General features: G+C 43.1%; 1 pseudogene; it reads left to right on the top strand.

The window, feature by feature from the left end:
- The first annotated feature begins 5,348 nt into the window (after nucleotides 1-5,348).
- Nucleotides 5,349-23,999, top strand: LOC133898580 (DEAD-box ATP-dependent RNA helicase 29-like; annotated as a pseudogene).
- The last annotated feature ends 568 nt before the right edge of the window (nucleotides 24,000-24,567 follow it).

Raw genomic sequence — 24,567 nt, 5'->3', positions numbered from 1 at the left:
CTCTGCAGAGTGTAAAATCTGATATATCAGCCGTGCTTATGGATATGAGAGACTTGGATTGTCACATGATTAGTTGGATGGGTTTGGGTTGGTTTGGTCAGTTTGGGAGCCTGATGTGGGATTCAGGTGGTTGGGAAATATGTGGAAATGTTTCTAGGAGTTGGAGGTCTACTGATGATTCACCTAGTCAAGTAGGATGCTTTTATAATACTTCGTTAGTATAGTTGGCTTTTATGCAAATTTAAACTATTACAGCTTGTTCCTTTGTTTAAGCTCGCATGACATTTTATCTTCCCACACTTGCGCAGTACAAGTTGTACTCATACTTGTTGTTTCTTCCCAAATATCCTCCAAGCGCTGCTCAGACATTGAAGGAGAACCAGACTTCTTCATCGATGAAGATTGCTAGGCTGGCGTTTTCCCCCGATCAATTGCTTGTGGAAGTTGGAGCTTCGCGGTGTTTAGTTTGTGTGCTTTTGTTTAAGACTTTGAGATCTTTCTTTACCTATTCAAGTTAAACGTTGTAACAATGACGCTGCATGTGATACACTGATGAAGTCGCTGCATGTATGAAACTTATCCTGGCATACATGTGGTTTACATCTGGTTTTGTCCCTTTCTAAAATCGGGTGTGACAATTTGCACATTTTTTTCTATCATTCATTTATTTATGCAATGCATTTTGATTCTTTTAGAGGGCGTTGCGCCGATGGTCCAAGCGAGTGAAGGCGACACCAACCTCCCAGAGTTTTGCGAGAGTTGTGCGGGAAGTATCTGGCAAACCCCAGAGCAGCATGGCAAGCATCTAAGCATATTACACCCTTTGATTTGAACTGTGGAGTCTAAAATTGATAAACTATGCTTTTATGTAAGTTTTCATGTTCAATGAGTCGATGTTGGGCTTATATAGGTAGAACATATGCGATGTATTGTTCTACCTTGGTTATTTGATGATCCATATTCTTGTAGCGTTGATAATTTTATTGATGTCTAACTTGAAAGTTATTCGAAATACTTAGCAATGCATAGGTCCTCAGTAGAAGTCGAGCGATGGTGCAACCATTGTTCGTGAGCTTAGGGTTTACTTATTGTTCACAAATATTGATCATGATATCGATGGTGGGATGAGATATGAGAATGAGACGAGATGTTAGCGGTATTAGGGGTGTATTCTGCCCCGAAGGAGTTCCTCAGGGTAGTTAGGGAGAGGAGCCCGAGAACCATAGACCACTTTGTATCAGTTAAGCACCGTCCATCGGTGCAAGTGGCTTTAGCACTTTCCATACTTACTACAAGTCGCATGTGAGAACGATAAGCTGAATACCTTTGTAGCTGTGGCCTTTTTACGTGCGAGTCGATGGTATGAGCGGACGGGCTTGTAGGGGTATCCAGTTTGCTCCGGGAGTAGTTCTGGATGACCCCCGCACCTATCAACGTATGATCAAACGGTTGGAGCTTATTGGGAAAGGTTGACATGAGTGCCCCTCGCGTGGACCTGTGTGGATACGTGAGCTATATGGTACTTGAGTTGTGTAGGTAAAAGAGTACCCCCTTGCAGGTTGTAAAAACAATTTGAATTACCGTGCTCTCGGTCATGAGCATGCTTCTGTCTATTTGCATCGGTCATAGAGTTACGAATGTGGGATGGTTGTATGGATGGTATGTAGGGTAATGTTGATGGTTGTCTATTGATGTATTATTATGGTTCTATTTACATTTATGTGCAGGTTGGTAGTTATAGGTTTGGAAGGGTACATTTGCTATGTTTAGATACTCACACATATGTGCCTAGGTTGCAGACGCATATGTTTTAATTAACCTTGTGACCTTTTTCCTTGCTAATGGATCAATGTATAATTCTTAGAGTTGAGTTATTTATATGTATCCTGTATGGATTAAGTCTTATGAGTACCTTTGTACTCAGATGCTCTACATGTTTTGTAGGTGAAGAAGAGGAGGTGTTTGGCTACTTGCATTGTCTAGTTGTAACTCTATTTAACTCACTCATTAGGTAAATGAACTTGCAAGTATGCATGTCTAACAAATGAGTGGTGTAAAAGATTGTAGTTATGTATAAATAATTGTAAATGGTGCAACTTGTATGAAAATATACTTAACCTGCCAATATAATCTTTATCTTTACTAATAATAAAGCTTGAGTCTGCAGTGGTGATAGTGGTAGGATCTATGTCTTTATATGGATTCTATGTGAATTGGTTTTTGTATGCACATGAATTTGGTTTTTGTAATTCGACACCGAGGATCTTCTGTGGTGGATGAGATTGCATACATATAATTGCATTCACAAGGTGTGTATTATTAATATGATATGCATTTAAATTCATTAATTGTATATGGTAAGTAGATCAACATGTATTATTTAAGACTTCTGTTTATTTGAGAACTATCTTAATTGAAGATTATGACTGGATCTTAAGTACTGTCGCCAATTTGTAAGCACATAATTTATTTTAGTGCAATAAGATGATTTTTAACAGACCTAAATGCAATTCTTTTCTTGGAGGAGACTCAAATACTAGAGAAAACTCAAATGTAGTTTCTTAAGCCAGTCTCTTTTTATTTTCAGAAACCAAATTAATCGATGCAAGCAGTCTATGGCATCCGGGTTCCTCCCCCAACCTACCCCTAGCACTGTCCACATCTCATCTCATCCGCACAATTCATACAAACCAACATCATCATTATCTTTGTGAACATTAATAAGTCCTAAGCTCGCGAACAATGGTCGAACCATTGTTCAACTTCTACTGATGACATAGGCATTTCTAAGCATCTTGGATAAATTTTAAGTTAGACAACGATATACCCAGGTTACAAGGATAGGAAACATCAATAGTTCAAGGTGGGGGATGCATCAATATAGATTCTAACCATACCAGACAAGACTCACCGACATGCATAACATACATAAGCGATAATTTATCAAGTTAGACTCCACATGATCCAAAGTGTAAGGCATAATATTCTTAGATGATTGTCTTGGTACTCAACTGCACAATTCACAACAACAAACTTCGGATCACCCTCGATCACACCCGCATCACGCTTCGATCCTCCATTCTCTAAAGAAAATTGCATGAAATGCGATGAGCATGGATGAGGTGCAATGAGGTATGCTACACGATACTTAAAGTAAGTACAACAAGCTAAGTATACAAAGACATGTGATAGAACAACAAAGTATCCGATCAAAGCATCATCTGGCATTCTGACTGAAATCCGGAAGTACCAGGTTGAGGTCTGAACTTCCGTGTGGTCGGAACTTCCGGGTTGTACTCTGAATAGGGGTTTTCGGATTGGCAAGTTCTATTTAATCCGGAAGTTTTGGTTTGAGGTTGGAACTTCTGTTTGCTCAAAATGTCCGAGTGGGGTTCCGAACAGGGACTCTTGATTTGGCTAACTTGCATTAACTCGGAACTTCCGGGCTACAATCCGGAACTTCCGGGTAGGGGTTCTTGGGATGTTTTATCTCGGTTTAATCCGGAACTTTCGGGCTAGTATCTGGAACTTTTGGGTTCTGGCAGAGGTGAGTTGTTTGATGATTCGACGGCCGATTTAACTTGCATGCTTAACCCCAACCCACATAAGCATGTATTGGCACTAAAACATGAATTCTATACCTAATTTACCCACTCCACAAGCACGATTCACTAGCCCTCTCTTATTCAATATTTCCCTACTAGCTCCAATTCAACAAGAACAAAAGGTGCTTCACAAATCCAAGAATGTAGCTGCAAAACCTATCCAAATGCCAACTAATTTGTGCATTCTCACCATGGAAAAACCTACGAGACTTACCCCACTGTCCTCGTTGATGTTGGTGACCATCGGTTGGGGAAGAAATGGAAGCAAGGAGCTCGGAGAAGAGGAACAAGTTGCTGCTGAAATCACAAAAGAAGGGTGATGAAAATGGATGGGATCATCCAAATCTTCATGCATGCAACTGAACTTGGATGGATGGAGAGCTAGGTAAGTGGGGAAGGCAATGGTGTGACATGCATACTTTGATTCAGCTTTTTGAGGGAAGATTTTTGAGAGAAAGAGAGAGTTTGAGGAAGAGGGAGAGCTCCTGCTCTTGTGCTGCCGGTTTGGGGAGGGAGAGAGTGAGTGAGAGAGAGAGAGTGAGGGTGAAGGTGGGCCTGCTGGTGCAGCCGAGTGGAGAGGGAGGGGTGAGGTGGTGGGCCAGCCAAGTGGGGCCCACATGCTAGAGAAACAACTTAATTTTAGCTGCAAAAACTATTCCCTCTCTCCCCATTTTATTAACAAAAAATGATGTGCTCTAATGCTCTAAAAATTCTAGGAATTTTTATGCTGTGGTTACAATACGAGATGATCCCATTTTAAATGGATTTACCCACAATGCCTATGAAGAACTAAAACTAAAAGAAAACTCAACGGTCAGGTATTTTCATAACACTTCGTCAAGGTTAAGCCACCGTTAGAAATAACAAACACTCAACAATTAAACATGATGTTTATGATGCATAATTATGCTTAAGACATGTTTATGAAATTTGGGACGTGACTTATAACATGGCACAACCATCTTGCTAGTCTAAGTAATTGAAGATTATGACTTGCTTATGTAGTGTCTCCAATTTATAAGCAAATAATTCATTTTTAGTGTAATAAGACGATTTTTAAGAAACCTAAATACAGTTCTTTCCTTGGAGGAAACTCAAATACTAGAGAAAACTCAAATGCACTTTCTTAAATCAATCTCTTTTTATTTTTAGAAACAAAATTAAACCAGTCTTCCAGAAACCTAAAAACTTGTTTAGTTTACTACCACACATTGTCACACATCTTTGCCAAACGAGGCATAAGATGTGACGAATAAATTCTTTGTCACACTTTAGCCAGGTTTAGTAAAGACAAAAGTGTAGCAAATCACAGTTATATCAAATAACTAAACACTCGCTTAAAAAATGTGGTGTGTTTTTGACAAACAACTAAACATACCGTTAACGTTTTTTAGACAACAGAAGTCTAGTGAAATAGTGTGGGCCCATCAATGGGCAAAATTTTGTCCCTCAGCTCACGAATGTTTCCCGTCGGCTCGGCCCAGCATGCCCAACCTGCCTCACCACGCATGTTAACCCCGCCTCCCCCCTCCCTCCGCACCATCTCGCCGCGCGGCAGCCGACCTTAAAAAAGCCCTAAACCCACCCATCTCTCCTCCCCTCTCTCCACCCATGGCTTGCCTCACCCTCACCAAATCCAAGTCCGGCAGGAAGCCCAAGCCTTCCTCGTCCGCCATGGACGTCGCGGCCTCCCCCTCGTCGAAGCCGAAGCCGTCGTGGCCTCCAAAGCAGGCGCGCAGTAAGAAGGCCAAGTCAAACGGGTTCGAGTCGATGAGGTTCTTCGATGAGGTGTATAAGGCCGACCCTGAGGGGGGACTAGCGGGGTGGCCGCCCCGGGACCCAAAATTGAGGGGTCCCTTCTTATGTACCTGTGTAACCCTATGCATGTCTAATAGTCCGTATGACAACATATAGAACTAGATCTAAAGTAGCAGCTAGGCCTAGTAGTCCGTACGGTAGGATGCAAGTGGTCTGGTTCCTCTGGTCTATAAAAAATCAAGTGACCTGTCTGTCTAGCCTATTTGACTCTTTACCTATTTTGTATTTTCTTTCGTCCAGACAATCCAGTTTCCTACATTCTGTGGGACCACGACTCCAAAACGTCCCGAACTTCGATCGAGGATTTCAACCATTGCCATATGAGTTTTTATCGTTGATTTTTCTCCTCTATAGTTTTTACTCCATCTCAAATGGATCTGACCCTTACTGAGATCGCACGTTTGAAATATGGAAATGTCCCTGCTTGCTCCGGTGATCAATGGGTCCAACGTTTGTACTGTGGTGCTAGCACCTACGAGCAGATAGCTCCAAAGCTACTATAGCTACAGGCTACCTGTTACATGTACCAATGAGTAACTAGAGCTGCACGCAGAAAGTTGTACATAGGTATATGAGTATCTTTACCTAGCTAGCATATATTAACGCAAGCATACGTGTATATACTCTAATCCCTCACAATTTTGTTCCCGCGAGTATTTACGATATTTTTTTCAGCTTACTGTAACAGACGCATTATAAGTTATTCAAGCTTATCATAAATGCTGCTAGACTCTACCTAAAATATTAGCTTTGAAATTAATATATAAATATTTTAATATTTATACTCAATAGAGCCCCATGTTACAAGGGGTATCGCGTGCCCACCCCGATTCAGGGAAGAAAATTATATGAGATCCTCTAAAAAAGGCTTCTGTGAGATCCTGATCCACGCCATTCGTTCTGGATTTAACGGTCTGATTGAACACATGCGAGAGAAGTAGAGAACACATGTCACACAAAGATAGGGGTCTTTCTATGAGACCCAATCTCATATTATTTGCCGCTCATCCTCGCGGGCGTCGACGTCGCCGCCATGGCGCGCACGGGGTCCGGGAAGACCGCAGCGTTCCTGGTCCCCATGCTGCAGCGCCTCCGCCGCCGCGACCCGGGCGCAGGGGTCTGCGCGCTCATCCTATCCCCCACGCCCGACCTCGCGATGCAGACGCTCAAGTTCACCAACCAGCTCGGCAAGTTCACAGGTGCGTTCCCTCGTAGCCATGCCCTCCCAGTTGTGCTTCGTGTAGCATCGAGCTGCGAGCTATGTTGTTTTAGCCGTGGATATTTTTGTGGTACTCTCGAGATGCATAGTTTGGCGGTTTCTAGTGTGGTGCTTAACTTGCGATAATATGAATAATGCAGCTTGAGTAAATTGTAGAGGTGTTTGTATCCTCGTGATAATTTGGACATAATTCGTTTACTTTTTCTATATTACCTTTCTGAACCCAGAACAAAATAAGACAATGTTTAGTAGTGACATAGTTTTTCCTTCTTATAGATCTAAGAATTAGCATAATCGTTGGTGGAGATAGCATGGAGAGTCAGTTTGAGGCCCTGTCAGAAAGTCCTGATATCATAATTGCAACACCTGGCATGCTCATGCACCATCTGAACGATATTAAGGACATGACTCTTCGTTCAGTGGAGTATGTCGTGTTTGATGAAGCAGACTCCTTATTTAGCATGGGGTTTGCCCAACAATTGCATGATATTCTACGGAAGCTAAGTGATACATGACAAGCATTGTTCTTTAGTGCCACTTCGCCGAGTGCCCTGGCAGACTTTGCAAAAGCCGGCTTGCGTTATCCGCACATTGTAAGGCTCGATTTGGGCAAAAGGATCAGTCCTGATCTCAAACTTGTCTTTTTCACACTGCATCAGGAAGAGAAGAATGATCTAGTTTGGGAGGATGAGGCGAAGATTCGTGTGGTCGACTGTGATCCATGCGGCTAGACGGACGCAGTCTGACTCCTTGTCGGTGGGGAAGAATGCAGCAGCGCCGGCGAGAGGTCGTGCTGCTCTTTCGCGTGAGGTCGAGGTCGAAAAGTGGGTGGTCAGCTTCCACCCTCCGGTGGTCAGGGGTGCTGCTCGGGTTTGGTCAGCGGTCGAACATTCTGCTGGCACCAACTTTGTGTCGTCGACAGCATTAGCGGCTGCGTTTGCAGGGACAAGGTCGACGTTGAAGGCGACGCAGATTAACTCGGTGCACCAACATCCATTGGCTCAAGGATGGAAAGGTCTGCTCCCGATGTTGCGTGTGTCGCCTGCGTTATCTATTGCTGACGTGGTTGACAAAGCGTTCAGCGACCGACGTATGATTTCGGAAGATGGCGGCCGGCGATCGGCGTTGGAGAGGAAGGTGGAGGTTGACGATCCGGAATTGAAGAGTTTTCAAAATTCAAAAGACAATAGTATCGTCATGGGCCGGAACGTCGACCCAAAAAGCCCATCTTGTTGGGTTCTACAAAATCTGGGCCTGGCTTCGCTTCGCCGTCGCGTCTGGCGTCAAAACCCTAGTTGTAGCTGGGCGGGCACAATCTCTGGCGACCGGAGACCTTCACTGAGGTTGTGATGGCTGGCGGCAACGGTATTTCCGACGGCTCCAACGGCAATGAAGCCAAAGGGAAGAATGGTGTCAGCGGTAGGCGGATGAACCTTGGTGGTGGTAGCGGAGATCAACAAGCTGGCGGTGGCTGCATCCAGGATGGTGGTGGCAGAGGCTTTGGCGGGCAGCAATTTCGTCCACCCCGTGTTTTCAATCACCCTGGCCATCGATCTAGGGGTCCGGGGTGGGCGTGTGGATGTCCGGCGGGACAGGGAGGCACGTCCTTTCCAGGCCAGGGGAAGAGGACGGGAGATCCGTGATGACAGCCATGGTGAGGGTAGGGATCGTGGAGCTGATCGCGAATTTGGTAGGGACCGAAGCAACGTTCGCAGTGACGGTCATGGGAACGGCGATGGCAGAAACCGTGATGGTGATGGCAGCCGCGCTTCACATGGCGATGGGCAAGATCAGAAGGGTAAATGTGTTGAGGCTGCTCGTATGGTGACCAGCAATGATAAAGGTGATGGCTCTGGTCTGGATGTTTCTTCTAAGTCCAGAGACAACTTCGAGCAGGGCAACAAGGGGAGGAAGAAGAAGCTCATGATTTGCTGCGAGATATGTGAAGAAGAACACTTTACTCGTTGCACGGGCCAAAACCAACGGCAACTTTCTGTGGGTTCACTGGGGATGGCCTGGGTTTCTTCCAAATTCCGTACAAAGGCGCCGCAAAGAAACCTAAAAAGGGAGTTAGCTACGGCTTTGATTTGAATCACGGAAGGAGTTGTCTCTGTTGCTTTAGTGAAGGCGGAGTTGGAGCAGCTGATCCCTGTAAAGTGGCAATGGTAGGTTCAGGAGCATGGGGAAAATATGTATGTGGTGCCTTTTCCATGCAAAGTGGAACTACAACGGATGATTGCAATAAAAAAAAATCAAAACAGACAACGATGAAGGCGTAATGGCTTTTGAGGAATGGGATCTAAAGATTGAGCTAGGTTAGTATCTGCAGAAGGTTTGGGTCTCGGTGTATGGGGTTCCTTTTGAAATTAGATCGTTCTTACCTTTGTGGGCTGTTGGCACCATTTTAGGTGCTACACAAAAGGTAGATATGGTGACCACTAGGAATACTGGAGTGGTGCATCTCCTGGTGGCGGTAACGGACGCTAAGCATATTCCAGAATCCACAGACATTGTGGTGGATGATGCCATCTATGAGATTTTTTTCAAGGTGAAATCAATTGTTGATGCTGGTCTTGGGTCGGTTGATCATGCTTTGAATCATGATGATGAGGATTTCGAAGATTTGAACGGCAATGATTTTCTCGAGGATTCCGATAGATATCCAAAACGACCGAAAACCAATGACAATGGAGACTCGGCAGCGGCACAGGAGAAAACTCACAAGGAAGATGCTATGCAGGAGGATGATCAATTTCTACAACCGATGGATGCCGGGCATAAAAATGATGGTCCATGTTCTGCGGCGTTGATCACACCAGCCGATGGTTTAGCTATCCCTGTTCCAGAGGGGTACATGGCTGCTCTTGTTGACGAGGCCGTATCAAAAGCAGTTGAGACAATCTTTGTTCAATTGGCTTATCAGCTAATTGGAGAAGACGACGTGCCGATGCACTTTGACGTGGGATTTGTGAAGGCTTGTGTGCTCTCTAACTCAGCTGGGGAAGAGGTGCTAGGCAGTTTTAGTCCGGCGGTTGGGCTGTCAGCTCAAGCGTCCCTGGTGTCGGCCGAGGTGTTGTTGGTGGAGGTGCCTGCATTGGCCGTCGACCCTGGCTTGCTTGAGGGCGTCGCGGGGTCGATCGTTGCGGAGAGGTCTGCAACGGTAGGGGAGCAAGACAGGTGGATTTCCCCTCCGACGGAGGGGGGGGGAGCTCTGGTGCAATCAAGGATGCTCCGGTAATGAACAGGGAGCTGTCGGTGGGGGTGATTTCTTTGCCCGTCAACCCTGGTTTGCTTGAGGGCGCCTTGGGGTCGACCGTTGCGGACATGTCTGATCCACCAGCGGGGCCACTTGTGTTTGCTGCCGACGCTTTTTCAGGCGGGGTGATGGAGGTTCGCCTCAGTCCGCTCGCGATTAGAGGCAAGGCAGTTGTCTTTGAGGGACCTCCTGTGCAGCTGCTTATGCTTGAGAGGCTTGCACCTACTGCTGTCCATGAAGACATCGTCACAACAAGATGTATGTACGCCGAAGCTCTGCTCAAGGTAGTGAACCATGTGTGTTCTGGCTCCCAGATTAATATAATGGAGATCAACAATGATGGTTTCCACACGGGCTCAAAAATTCTTCTGAGTCAATCATCCACTGGGGAGCCAGTGCTTGGGGTTCAGGTGCAAGCAAAAATGAAAATGTCTTGTACTAACTTCCATTCTATTGCTAGGAAAAATTTGCAGGCCCTATGCAAAGCAAATGGCATTAAGGCGAATATGTCCAATTATGCCATGGCTACTGCACTCCAGGAACTTGAAGATGTTAAGGGACTGGATGAGCTCAATGGAGAGCTAACAAAGAAAAACATGTTCACTGTTTCGGTGGGGAGCAATGGTGTCCAGCGGTTCAATAGGAGAGCGGCAGCTCAAGATGATAAGGATGCTTTGACAAAAGCAAAACGCCTGACAGCAAGGAATAATCTTGATGAAGGTACACCCAGTTTTTCAGTTGCGTCATTTGTTTCTTTACCTTCTGAGCATATTACCTCCAACATTAAGAATTTAGGGGTTTCAATGGGCAATGATGATAGAACCATTAACCAATCTATTACTTGTTTAAAAAATATTGAGGTGGATAGATTATGTCTCATTGCGAAAAATCCAAATTCTAGAGTGGGTAAAGAACATGGTAGTACTTCTGTAGATCCTTATTCTTCTGAGGAAGAGGATGAATCAAGAGATCTTGATGCGACCCTTAGTCACCTATGTCATGATTTAATTGAGGTCCTTGATGATGAGGGTTTAGATCACATATGGCATGATCTAAATGCGGTTCCAAGAAAGAAAAAAATCCAATTCAGGGAAATATAAGGGCAAGATTAACCGTCCTCCAAAGAAGCCAAATACCCCATCCAAATTGTTTCTTAAATGAAAGGAATTTCTTGGAATAGCAGAGGTCTGAGAGACTTGGCTAAGCATAATTTCATTTCCAACACGGTGAAAGAACATCAATTAGACTTTCTTGCCATTATGGAATCGGGTAGGAGTAATTTTCATCCTTCTACCCTTAGACACTTATGTGGCGGTCTGGAATATTTGTGGCATAGCATGGCACCTCGAGGGCGTTCAGGTGGCATGCTCATTGGAGTAAATGCAGTGGTGTTTCACATCAGTTCTATTGTTGAGGGGGATTATTATACAAAATTCCTATTAAAGAACAAGGAGGATGGTTTTACTTGGGCATTATATGCGGTGTATGGACCAGCCCAAGATGAGTCCAAGTCTGAATTTCTGACGGAGCTTGCTCATGTATGTAGCATTGAAACCAACCCAATATTGATGGGGGGGGGGGTTTCAATATATTGAGACGGCCGGAGGACAAAAACAATGATAATTTTGATCCTCGGTGGCCTCGCCTTTTCAATGCAGTCATAGATGCATTGGATCTACGGGAGATTCAGCTTCAAGGTCGCCAATATACATGGACAAACGACCTAGACCCTCCGACGTATGAGAAACTTGACAGAATCCTTATGAGTAATGAATGGGAGACTAAATACCCGAGAGTCACGGTGGAGGCCCTAAATAGAGGGAGATCAGATCATACCCCTTTGTTGCTTAATACAAGAGCAGCTTTTCACTATGGAAAACGACCTTTGTTCAAATTTGAACTTGGCTGGTTGATCCGTGATGAGTTGTATGAGATGGTCACTGACATTTGGCAAGAAGAAAAGCGGGGTGCTAATGCTATCGAAAGATGGCAAAATAAAATTAGAACATTACGTCAGTACCTAAGGGGTTGGGCCAAACATACATTTGGCACCCTCAAAAAGGAAAAGAAACAACTCCATATGAAATTGGATGAGTTAGATAAAAAAAAGTCAAATCAACTCCATTAACGCCTCATGAATTGGCACTTAAACAGTATCTCAATCAGAGGATTGCGCACTTGTTACAAGAAGAAGAGCTCAAATGGTACCAATGAGCTAAAGTTCAAAATCTTCTTGAAGGAGATAGTAATACTAAATACTTCCAACTGGTGGCTAGTGGCAAACATAGAAAACAAAAGATATACAAATTAGAGCAAGAGGAAGGAACCTTGATTGGGGAGGCCGACCTTAAGCGGTATATCACAAAATACTACAAAGGTTTATTTGGTAAACCTGAAAATAATAACTTTTCATTGGATGAAACTATCCGGGCGGATATCCCACAAGTAAGTGAAAGTGAAAATGACATTCTAACCGAACCTTTTGATGAAAAGGAGGTGAGACAAGCCATATTTAAGATGGAGCATAATAAAGCTCCCGGTCCAGACGGCTTTCCAGCTGAATTTTATCAAGTTTTCTGGGAAATTATTAAAATGGACCTACTGGAGCTCTTCGTAGATTTTCACCAAGAGAGATTATCCAGTGATAGTCTCAATTTTGGTGTCATTACACTCGTTCCTAAAAAGTGTTATGCACTTAAAATTCAGGAGTACCGCCTAATTTTCTTACTCAATGTCAGCTTTAAATTATTCACTAAAGTTGCAACAAACAGAATTGGGTCTGTCGCGGATAAGGTGGTACGTCCGACCCAAACGGCTTTCATGTTGGGTCAAAATATAATGGAGGGAGTCATTATTCTCTATGAGACCATACATGAACTACATAGGAAAAAGCTGAATGGTGTGATCTTGAAAATTGATTTCGAGAAAGCATATGACAAAGTTAAATGGTCCTTCTTGCAACAAGCCCTAAGAATGAAAGGATTCTCGACAAAATGGTGTCAGTGGATTCAAAGTTTTGTATCTGGGAGCCATGTTGCCATAAAAGTCAATGATGATATCGGCCCTTATTTCCAAACCCAAAAAGGGCTCAGACAAGGGGATCCCCTCTCGCCCATATTGTTCAATATCGTTGCGGATATGTTAGTGATATTGATATCAAGGGCTAAAAACGATGGACAAATTGCGGGAGTTGTTCCACATCTAGTGGAGGATGGAATGTCAATCCTGCAATATGCAGATGACACCATAATCTTCTTATACCATAATTTGGAGCAAGCTAAGAATATGAAGCTCCTTTTATGTGTTTTTGAACAACTATCCGGCTTGAAACTTAATTTTCATAAAAGCGAACTCTTCTGCTATGGCAATGCTAAACAATTTGAAGACCAATATGTACAGTTATTTGGGTGTGATATTGGCTCTTCACCATTCAAATATCTAGGCATACCAATGATCCATCGTAAACTTCGGAATAGTGATTGGAAAAAGGGTGGAAGAGCGATTTGAGAAAAGATTGAATAGCTGGAAGGGTAAGCTTATGTCTGCAGGGGGTAGATTAGTGCTCATTAATTCTGTTTTAAGCAGCCTTCCAGTCTTTATGATGTATTTCTTCGAAATACCCAAAGGTGTCCTAAAGAGACTTGATTACATACGATCAAGATTTTTCTGACAAGAGGATAATCATAAAAAGAAATATAGACTTGCTAGATGGAATATTCTCTGTCAACCCCATGATCAAGGTGGATTAGGCATTACTAATCTCAAGATCAAAAATGTTTGCCTCCTTAGTAAGTGGATTTTCAAATTACTAAACGAGGATGGGGTTTGGCAACATCTATTAAGGAAAAAATACCTTGGCAGTAAAGCTCTCACCCAAGTAGATGGAAAGCCAGGTGACTCTCATTTCTAGTCTGGGTTGATGAAAGTTAAGGGAGAATTTCTTAAGTTTGGTTCTTTCTAAATAAAGGATGGAACACAGACTAGATTCTGGAAAGACAAGTGGTTGGGCTCACAACCACTTTGTGAGCAATTCCCCTCTCTATATAATATAGTAAGGAAAAAGCAGGACACTGTGGCGACTGTAATGAGATCAATACCTCTTAATATTTCCTTCCGCAGACCGATTGTTGGTGACAGATTAATTGTCTAGCATAGGTTAGTATCTAAAATTTTACATGTTCAATTAACAAACCAAACAGATACGTTTCGATGGGGCATGCATGCCAATGGCCATTTTTCCGCACACTCCATGTATAATATGATGATTCATCAACCTATTTCCTCTCCTTCACGTTGGCTATGGAAGCTTAAGCTCCCACTCAAAATTAAGATTTTCTTATGGTATTTATCAAGAGGTGTAATTTTGATCAAAGATAATCTGGTCAAAAGGAAATGGAATGGGAACCCCAAATGCTGCTTTTGCAACTACAATAAGAGCATTCAACACTTATTTTTCGAGTGTAACTTTGCAAAGTCAATTTGGCGAATTATTCAGATTGTCTTAGGCATTAACATGCCAAGGAACATGAACCATATTATGGGTGGTTGGTTACGTGACATGGAGGCTAATAAAAAGAAACTTATTATGATTGGAGTAGCCACTCTATTTTTGGCGATTTGACTATACCGCAATGATATGGTCTTTAATAGGAGAACAACAACTTCCTTTTTACAGGCACTCTTCAGAGGTACATATTGGCTCAGATTTTGGACACTGTTACAAAAGGAGGAACAAAGGAAAGAGATCAGACTGGCCTTTTAGAATTTGGAGGTGGTGGCTATAAAGCTCATTGCCAAGAATGGCTGGCGGTTTAGTCATAGGTTATGTGCAGGATAATATCATGTAACGTCTCTAAAATAACTATCTTTTTTGCTTCTCTTTAAGCAATAGGCTAAGACGATGTAATAATGCAACAAGAGCTATATGCATCACGAATGCAAAAGGTTGGATTGTTATCCTTTTTAAAAAAAAATCAGGAAGAGAAGCTAGCTGCTTTACTGTATTTGGTGAAGGAGCGAATCAGCTCTGAGGAACAGACAATGATTTTTGTTTCAACCAAGCACCATGTAGAGTTCTTGAATATTCTGTTCAGAGAAGAGGGTTTTGAACCTTCCCTTTCATACGGTGCTATGGATCAAGAAGCTCGCATGATTCATATTTCATAATTCAGGGCGAGGAAGACCATGCTACTTATTGTGACAGATGTTGCTGCGAGGGGCCTTGATATTACATTGCTGGATAATGTAGTGAACTGGGACTTCCCTGCAAAGCCTAAGTAATTTGTTCATAGAGTTGGTCGGGTAGCTAGGCAAGACAGAAGTGGCACAGCATATACATTTGTCACTTCAAAGGACATGCCGTTTTTATTGGACCTACATCTTTTCCTTTCAAAGCCTCTTAGATCCGCTCCAACGGAGGAAGAACGTCTTAAAGACATGGATGGAATAAATCAGAAAATTGATCAAGCTATTGCAAATGGGGAATCAGTTTATGGGCGTTTTCCTCAAACAGTCCTTGATCTTGTCTCTGATGGATTAAAAGAAGTCATTAGCGGATGCACGGAATTGATTGCATTAGAGAAGCCATGTGCTAATGCTTTCCGGTTGTATCTGCTATGCCTTCGAAGGAATCTGTCAAAAGGGTAAAATATTTGCCTCGTGAAGGTCTTCATCCAATTTTCAGGGATGTTCTTCGATCCGATGAGCTTTCAGCTCTCGCAATCTCAGAGCGTCTGAAATCATTTCAGTAGTTACTAGCTCAAAAAACTTGATTTTTCTTGTATTTGTTCATTTTATGTCATCTAACGTGGCTTCCTCATCCTGAATCAAAGACCAGACCGAAGCAGAGTATTTTGGAAGCTGAAGGCAAAACTGCTAAATCAAGAAATTCTAAAGTAATGCAGAACTTTTTTCTTTTCCTTTTTCAACACTTTATTCTTAGGTTATTCTCCTACATCTGCAACAAGAATTCAATGCCACTAAATACTGAATTTTGCTGAAAAAATAATGAACACGATTCACAGTAATGCAATGTGGTTCATGCAAATGTGTCAGACGAGCATTATCATTTTTTTTTTCTCCTCATCTGGCTTGCTTGTAGGGTTCTATTCAATGGTTAGATATCATGAAGAAGAAACGGTAAGTTCACGAGGGGATCATAAGTTTAGCTCATCAAAAGAATTCTGTGGACCCATGGTCAAAGGCAAGTATCACTCTGGAAAGTTAATCTTGTTTATTCTATCAAACCTAGCAAGTTGCGGACGACCAGCTTGATATCCGGTACTGGCAAACCTTATTAACTGCACACCATTAAAATATATTTGAAATGATAGCTTTGACAATTGATAACATCATTCAGTTAGTAGGTGGAGTATTAGACTCACCGAATGTTTGTAATGGTACTTTACAGGTTGTACTTATTTAACATGCTCTATCATATAAGTGGAAAAGCTAATCAGAAAGAGCTGCATTGTTCCTGCAAGCTGGTCAACACGGTTGTCAATTGCACTGACCCAGGATTGGTGTTCCAAAGGGCTAGGTGAGCAGCGGGGTGCTGCCTAGCACCTAGGACATAGTACCACCTAGCACTTTGTCCTGCCTAGGTGGTCCTCCGCCCAGACCGGTGACTAGGTGAAAATTGCGGTCTCATTGCGTCGAGCGCCAAGGCGCCAAATTTTGAATCACCGTGTAGGATATCAACAGTTTTATGTCATCGACGTTTTTGTTGGCCGCGTGTACAAGAGACAGTTAAAGTAAATGGCGCCCAGAAGTGGCTGAGGACTGATGCAATGGTAAGTGATCAACACAAGGAGTTAGGATTTCTTTGTTATTCAGTTTGTTAGTTTGTTATTCCCTTCGTCCCACTTTGTTAGACGCCTTCCCCTCCAGCGCAGAGACCAAGAGCGCTACAGCGCATCGCCTCACCCCTCAATTAATTTATCTCGTTCGCGACACTCTCTCCTGCATGGCCGCAATACATTACTCCACCAGACATAGTACTCCATCTTGCATGCATGCATGCCATGCTCATGTGTAACTCACCTGTATGGTAAAACTTCTTACTCCACCAGCATTTTTGTTTTGCTTGCGCTCGCTACAGCTATTTCCCTCGCCTGCGCAAAGTTCGCTTCCCCTCCGTCCCACACGCTTCCTCTAATCTCCCACTCTTCCTCTAATCTCCCGCGCTCTGGCTCCGCGCGCCCTCGCCTGCATGGCCGCGTGCTCAAAGCTTCTCTTTCCCTCGCGCAAAACTTTTCTTTCCCTCGCCTGCAGCGCAAAGCTCTTTCCCTCGCCTGTATGGCCGCGTGCTTAAAGCTTCTCATTCCCTCGCGCAAAACTTTTCTTTCCCTCACCTGCAGCGCAAAGCTCTTTCTGTCGCCTGCAGTGCAAAGCTCTTTCTGTCACCTGCCGCGCAAAGTTCATCTCCAAAATTGCATGATGAAAATTTGGAGCCAAGATTTGAAGCTCTATTTCATTCCATCTCTTAGTCTTCTTCTTCCTATAAATACACGAAGTCATGGTTAGCAAATCATCAAGAGATTCCTCTTCCTTGCTCTCTTCTCTTTCAATCCTCTTCCAGTAGTATGTTCTGGAAGAAATGGCCAAGATAATCCATGGGATCGAGCTTGATCTGAACCAGTCGATCCCTAGTTCTTAGCTAGACCTCAACCAACCGATCCATGAGTTTAATCTCAATGAACTGATCCGGTAGGAAGAAGGTGATGTGCAGATTGATCTGAACCATCCAATCAATTGGGAGGAGATCGATGGAGTTTTCGGCCTTAATGACCCACTCTTTTGGGAAGAGATTGAAGAAGGCTAGTTTGATTCACTTATGTTTTTCGAGCCCGGTCTATTTGGTTTGCTAGTTGTTCATAATTTGTGGCTTGATCAGACAATCATGTATCTGACGAGGATGAAACTGAAATGCTCGTTGATTTATTTTCTTTATGGTATAGATGTGGATGGCAATGGTCGTACAAGAAGGAATTTCCTAACTGATGACAAGCGTACCACCATATGGGCTATGCTTTTGGAGAGGACTACTCCTGGCATGTTGAATCATGGAGTGACAAAATCCGTAGCCCTTGATACCGGTGTGCCTCTTAGGGTTGTGCAACATATATGGTGTGCTAGTAAGCTTGGTGGGGGTGTGCACAATGTTATCAATAAGAGGTCCAAGAATTGTGGATGTAAACGAGTAAACGTTGACCCACAAGCCATTCGAGATGTGCCGCTAAGAAATTGCACAACTCTTAGAGATTTAGCACATGCTTTGAGTATCTCCAAGAGCACGTTGTTTAGACGGCTCAAGGAAGGTGAAATCAAGAGGCATACCAATGACATAAAATTCACTTTAACCGATGGAAATAAGGTTGCCCGTGTACGGTTTTCTTATCTATGCTCCATAGCCAAAGCACTCCTCAGTCACCCATATTTAGAGATTTGTACAACGTGGTGTACATTGATGAGAAATGATTCTATAGAACTAGGAAATGCCAGAATTATTACCTAGCCATTGATGAAGATAAACCAGAGAGAACGGCTAAAAGCAAGAATTTTATTGAGAAAGTCATGTTTCTAGCGGCTATTGCTAGACCTAGGTTTGATGATCAAGGTAATGAGACATTCTCTGGTAAAATTGCCATATTTCCTTTCACGTTTACAGAGCCGGCAAAAAGGAGAAGTGTAAATAGGCCAGCGGACACTTTGATCACAAAAGCACTGACATCTATGACCAAGGAAGTTAGCAGATCCTTTCTTATTGACAAGGTTTTACCTGCAATCAAGCAAAAATGCCTACACATGATGTAGGAAGCACTATCTATATTTAGCAGGACAATGCAAAGACACACATTTCCGTTGATGATGAAGATTTCTGTAGAGTGGCAACTGAAGATGGCTTCAATATTCGTTTAATTTGCCAACCTCCTAATTCTCCAGATCTCAATGTACTGGACCTTGGTTTTTTTGCAGCCATTCAGTCTTTGTTCCAGAAATCTTCTCCAAATAATGTTGAAGATATCGTCAACAAGGTTATGCAAGCATACAAAGAATACCCAACAAAAAGGTCTAATCGTGTGTTTCTTACTCAGCAGTTGCGCATGAGGGAAATTTTGAAGCATAAAGGCGGCCAACATTACGCTATTCTGCACATGAAGAAGAAAACCTTGGAAAGGATCGGTGAGCTACCGAGAACGTTACAATGTGATCCAGATATTGTTAGTGAAGCCTTAGAGTTTCTTAATGATTAGTTGTGAAGTGTAATCTTGCGTCATTTCTTTTTAGTAGCTACAAAATACCCCACTGTTCATCTTCTTGCCGTGCCTTTGTTTCGTCTGAGCATGAGAGAGAGAGAGAGGGAGGTAGATAGGCTACAACGATGACACTGTTCATCTTCTTGTTGTGCCTTGTTTCGTCAGACTGAACCGAGTTCCGCAAGCGGGGAGGACGACACCGGCGTGGCTGACAAGCCACAACTCGTTTCCTAGCTACTTTGACGTCGTCTTCCATCTCAGCGTCGAACGAGTCCGTGGCGTCTTCGTATCCCTCGACGTCGAGACATCCTCGTCTATATCACCGGCCTCCATGAACTATCTGACGCACCCACCGCTTTGAGTTCTCGCCATCCTCGTGCTCCTCACCCTCGCCTTGGTCGGCACCGGCGCGGTCAAGCCGCGACAGCTGTTTCTAGTGAGGCCAACACCCGTGACACTCGCCAACCACCACGACCAGCTCCTCACCGGCAACCACTCAGTGAACCTGTTGTGGTATGGCCGATTCTTCCCGGCACAGCATGCCATCGTGGCCGACTTCCATGAACTCTCTGACGCGTCCACTGCTTCGAGTTCCCACCTCCAGTCTTTTCTTATTCTCTAGCCTGCTGCATGCAGAAGCTTTCATGGCTACATGCAATAATGTACACTATCCTAATTAATGCATGTGTTCATTCGAAGCATTCGCCGAGTAACACCTAACAAAATGGGACAAATTGGAAATCAACCAGCGCCTAACAAAGTGGGACGAGGGAGTAGTTAGTTGTGAGGTGTGGCCGGGTGCCTGATCTTATAAAGGCCACGATAGATATTGTGTTAGGCATCAGTGAATAAAGCTCCTTGTGAGGGGGCTGGCCGATCTGGACGCTGGCTGAGGACATTCCTCCAGCCGGCAACGAGAACCTGCCTTCGTTCCGATATCCACTTCGCTCTCTGTCGCCATCCCACCTCCTGCTACTTTCACCCTTGCAACCCCAATGCCAGCGCTGTAACACTTATTTTGTGTTTTTTTCTTTCTGTTGACTCAACATAGCATGGACTTGAACAACATTAATTTGCATTATAGTTAAGTATATTAGTTAGACAATGTGTCACATGCATCTTCCATCAGCTGAATTTTGCAGATGGGGGTCTGTTGTCTAGTCACTTAGTTTTGGTTGGTTACTTCTACTGGAATGCTTAGAACGAGTAGGCTGAATTATTTTCCCACTCAATTCTGGAATGCTACTGGGAAACTTGCTACAACAGCAATCACACGAATTGAGAGGAACAATTTGATCACTTATCATATTTAGTTCTAGGTTTTCTTAAACAAAAGATTTGGTTGTTGCCAAGTTTAAGAAGATTGGTAGGCAGGCCTCTGTACGAGACATAATTTAGGAAGAAAGGATACAGCAAAGAATATGTCATAGCTAATCTCCTCTTTTCCCTAGCAAGCCGTAGCTACTCCCGCTATCCTCTCAGCAGTATTTACCCGTAATATTCCAGCGCATGTTACGGTGTTCTGCATATGTGCTTAACAAAGTTCTTATGCGGCAAGGCGAGACGCTGCGACCCACCCCCTCCATAACGCCTAGGCAATGCCATACACACTTGCTAGGCGTTATGAAGCGGGTAATTATTATTTCATCAACAAAGCATTTTAAGGACACCGCAAATCATATACACACCTTGTTTGCTACCAGTTCTTGAGCTCACGAACCATTCTCCCCTTTCCAACTGCTCTCCATCCCCCTTGCATGTCCCTCCTCTTTGCTCTTCTCCAAAGCAGTAAACTGCATGAATAATAAGCAATTACGCAATACCAACTAAGTGAATTACAGGCAGCAATAACAATTATGTGTAGTGAATAATATGCAAGCAAGTGAAAATGTTGAGAATGAAATAGGAGAAGCATAGCTAATTATCACAATCCCACATCAGTAGTTCAATACATCATGAAGAGTTTAATGGCATAACAAATACTACAAGACAACACAGCACAAAAGAAGCACAAGTGCAAATCTCTCATCCCAATCAAAATCTATCATCAAACTTGTCAGGAGCAGCATCTCTATTTTCTTCAGCATCATTGGAAACATTGGGGGCATTCTCACAATCTCTCACATCCACATTATCGTGTGGATCTTCTTCCTCTTCTTCATTTCCCGAATTCAGGTGCTGGTCTTGCTCATCTAACTCATCTTCTTCAACTTCAACCACCCTAGATGCAGATGCTCTTGGCCTTCTCCCATAGCATATTGTCTCACCACGGAGATTCATATGAGATCTCCTAGGAACATTTCAACCTCGTAGCGAGTGTGATGCGCAAATGGCATCATCAACAAGTTGCCATGTGAGGTCATGGTCACACTCGCGAGCACCTTGAGTGTGTACAAAGGACGAATCAACCCATTCATTGTCCCAATCGAAAGCAGCACGACACATAGCACAGAGCAAAGCCTAAGTATATAGCATTGCAAGAAACCAAGCAGCTCTGAGCACAAGCACACAGCCACACATCAGAGCAAAGCAAGCAGCACTGAGCACAAGCACACAGCCACAGCCCGCACCCCCCTCTGATTTCCAGCGCTCGCGCTCTGACTGCCCTGTTTCTCTTGCCACCCGACCCATTCCTCTTCGTGCGGCGTCTGTTTCGAACGCCTAGGCGACAAACCGACACCTTGTGACTCCTAGGTGACGCCTTGTGACTCCTAGGTGTCGCCTAACACCCTAAGGCGGACACCATATGCGTGCTAGTATGGCGATGGTGACACCCAAGAACACAAACGCGCCATGTCGCCTAGGCGACGTCTTAAAAACTTTGGTGCTTAAACACAGTTTGTAAATACCTTCATGTTTTCTAATATAAGACAATCAGTAGATGCATCAACCATGTCTGTTTGTATCTGATTTACTTGCAACTTGGTTCATTGCTCTATGATAGTGTCTGCAGTTTGACAGTTCCTAGTCAGAACTTTGAATGTTAATGGGCAACATGTGCTATTACTAAAATGACAACTCCTTTTTTGGTCGTCTGCTAGTGCTACATTAAATAGGTACTTCGCTCTTATGCTTTGCACAATGATTTATGTTGTATCTTATTTTCATGCAGGAAGAAGAGGCGGATGGCCTTTCAAATTGGGAGAAAAAAAGGTCTTTATGTTTTACTCCCTTGGTTGTGCCAGTGAAATTAATAATCTTTTATTGCCTTTTAACTTATTCCAACTTCATGTTGTGCGCTGACAGTATTTCTTGAGATTCTGCATAATTCTCACTCTATCATAGTGACTATACTCTTTTATGCTTACCCATTTCAGAAGTTCGTGGTAAGAAACGGAAGTCACAGAGCCTTAGAGACGAAGACTACTACATAAGTTCAGTGCCCCAAAGAATTTCTCTTGCACTAGAAATGTTGATTCAACTTCTTAAATTACAGCTGTTTCATGTAGTAGTTTCTTTCAGCTAACATTTAATTCTATATTCTTTTAATTCTCCTTCAGCATTTGGAAGCAGGGTTGTCAGTGAGGAACAATGAAGGATTTGTTGAAAATAGGCATACACTTGCTGATATATATTGGCATTTTGAAGTGGAAGTTATTTCCTTGACGTTTCAAATCCGCAATAAAAATTGATAAGTGTTTCTACTAGGGCAAGTAGTGATGTTTGAAGTGCAAGTAATATTACAAATTTAAAATGATGTTGATTCTAGAGTGGGTTGGCTTTTTTGTATAATGTTCATTGATATTTGTTGCTTTGGGGGCTTGTTTATGGTTACTTTGCTATACTGTGCTTATTTTTGAAACTATTGTGAAAAGGTTGCTGTGAAAGCATTCCTTTTGGCATATCTGGTTACAGTTTAACAAATCATGGCATCCATTTTTTTATGTGTCTATTATCTCACATGGATATTTTCTTTACTAACTGATTTGGTATTTTTCCGTTATTTGGAATGCAATGATATCTCTTATTGTGACGCGGATGAAACAGCAGTTAAACAAACACAAAATATCTTAAAGTGGTTCCACCAAGAGATTATCACAGTCCACAGCAATTGCAAATTGAGCCTCCATGTCAATTGATCTTCTCATTTACAGCATATTGAGCATTTGCATGATTAAGCAAAATGTAAAAATACAATAAACCTAATGCTGGGTAGGATCTCCCATATTCTTTCGAACTTGTTTAAGACAATACTTTGGGTGCACGATACTTTGGCATATCCAAAATATGCTTTAGTTTTTCATGAAATTGAGAACGCAACCCCGTCCACCTGCTGCTTTAAATCAAGCTTAATGCTGTCATGCAGATTGGACGCTGCTGTTCTTGATTTAGTTGATGATGAAGCTTCTGGTATGCAAGCACAGAAAACTCGATATCACTGGATGAAGGTACAAAATTTTCTAGTGATATATTGATATGTTACACTTACTGGATACTCAGTCAGCATGCCTAATTTTCTACTGCAGAACAAGTTTGTCAAGTTGAACAGCGGGGATCGTGTCACTGCTACAGGAAAGGTAAATCTCCTGCATGCTATGCGCTCAATCAGGTTACAAAACAGCATTGAAATTCTACAGTTTCTAGACTTGAATAAATTGTGGTTGTCATGGAGTATGAATTGACTGGCACAACCTACATTTCAGTATCATTTTTTTCTTTCCTTTACTGTGCTCCCCAATTGATATATGCAATGCTTGACAAGTTGAGAGTTGTGACCTGTGCAGATACAGTTTGATGATGTCTGGCAGCATGAAATTGATCTGAAGCGAACAATTGGAAACATAATTTGTACTTTCAAAATACGTGTTTGCCTGCTAGGATTGGCATTTCAACGCACTGTCTGAAGTCTGAACTATGTGGATTTGGATGTTATGGTCAAATAGGAAATGGAATTTTGCAATAAGAGGGGGTAACAGTACTTGAAGTAATGCTGACGTGCCAGGTGGCTGTCACCTGACGGGAATGGGAAAGGGAGGGGAAATGGTAAAGGAAATGGGAATGGGTTCGGTAACGGGGCCGGCAAAGTGAGAGGGAAGGGCAAAGCGAAGGGGAAGGGCGCCAGGTGATGCTCTGACTCAACAGATTTGGTGCGCACCGGCTAACGAACCGAAATGTTTTAGGAACAGAAGGAAAGAGCGGCGTGGTCAAGATCCGAGAGCGTTGGTTTTTCAGTTTGGAAGGAGACATCACATGTGATGCTCACAGTTTTGTTTATTATCGATAGTGGGCAAAGGCAGCCAAGACCTTATAGTACGAACCTACTGTGTTATACCGTCTTTTGAGCGATAGATCAATGAGAAAGCAAGATTTTCCTGACTGGGTACTCCTGATTTGTCTACATTTGGTTTACTAATGTCAGAAAAAACTGTGAGACAATTCTTTTTTGTGAGATGTGGTGAGACCATTTTTGCC

This window comes from Phragmites australis, chromosome 18 (assembly GCF_958298935.1).
Source record: "Phragmites australis chromosome 18, lpPhrAust1.1, whole genome shotgun sequence".
Taxonomy (NCBI): Eukaryota; Viridiplantae; Streptophyta; class Magnoliopsida; order Poales; family Poaceae; genus Phragmites; species Phragmites australis.
This window is presented reverse-complemented; position numbering and strand designations above follow the sequence as displayed.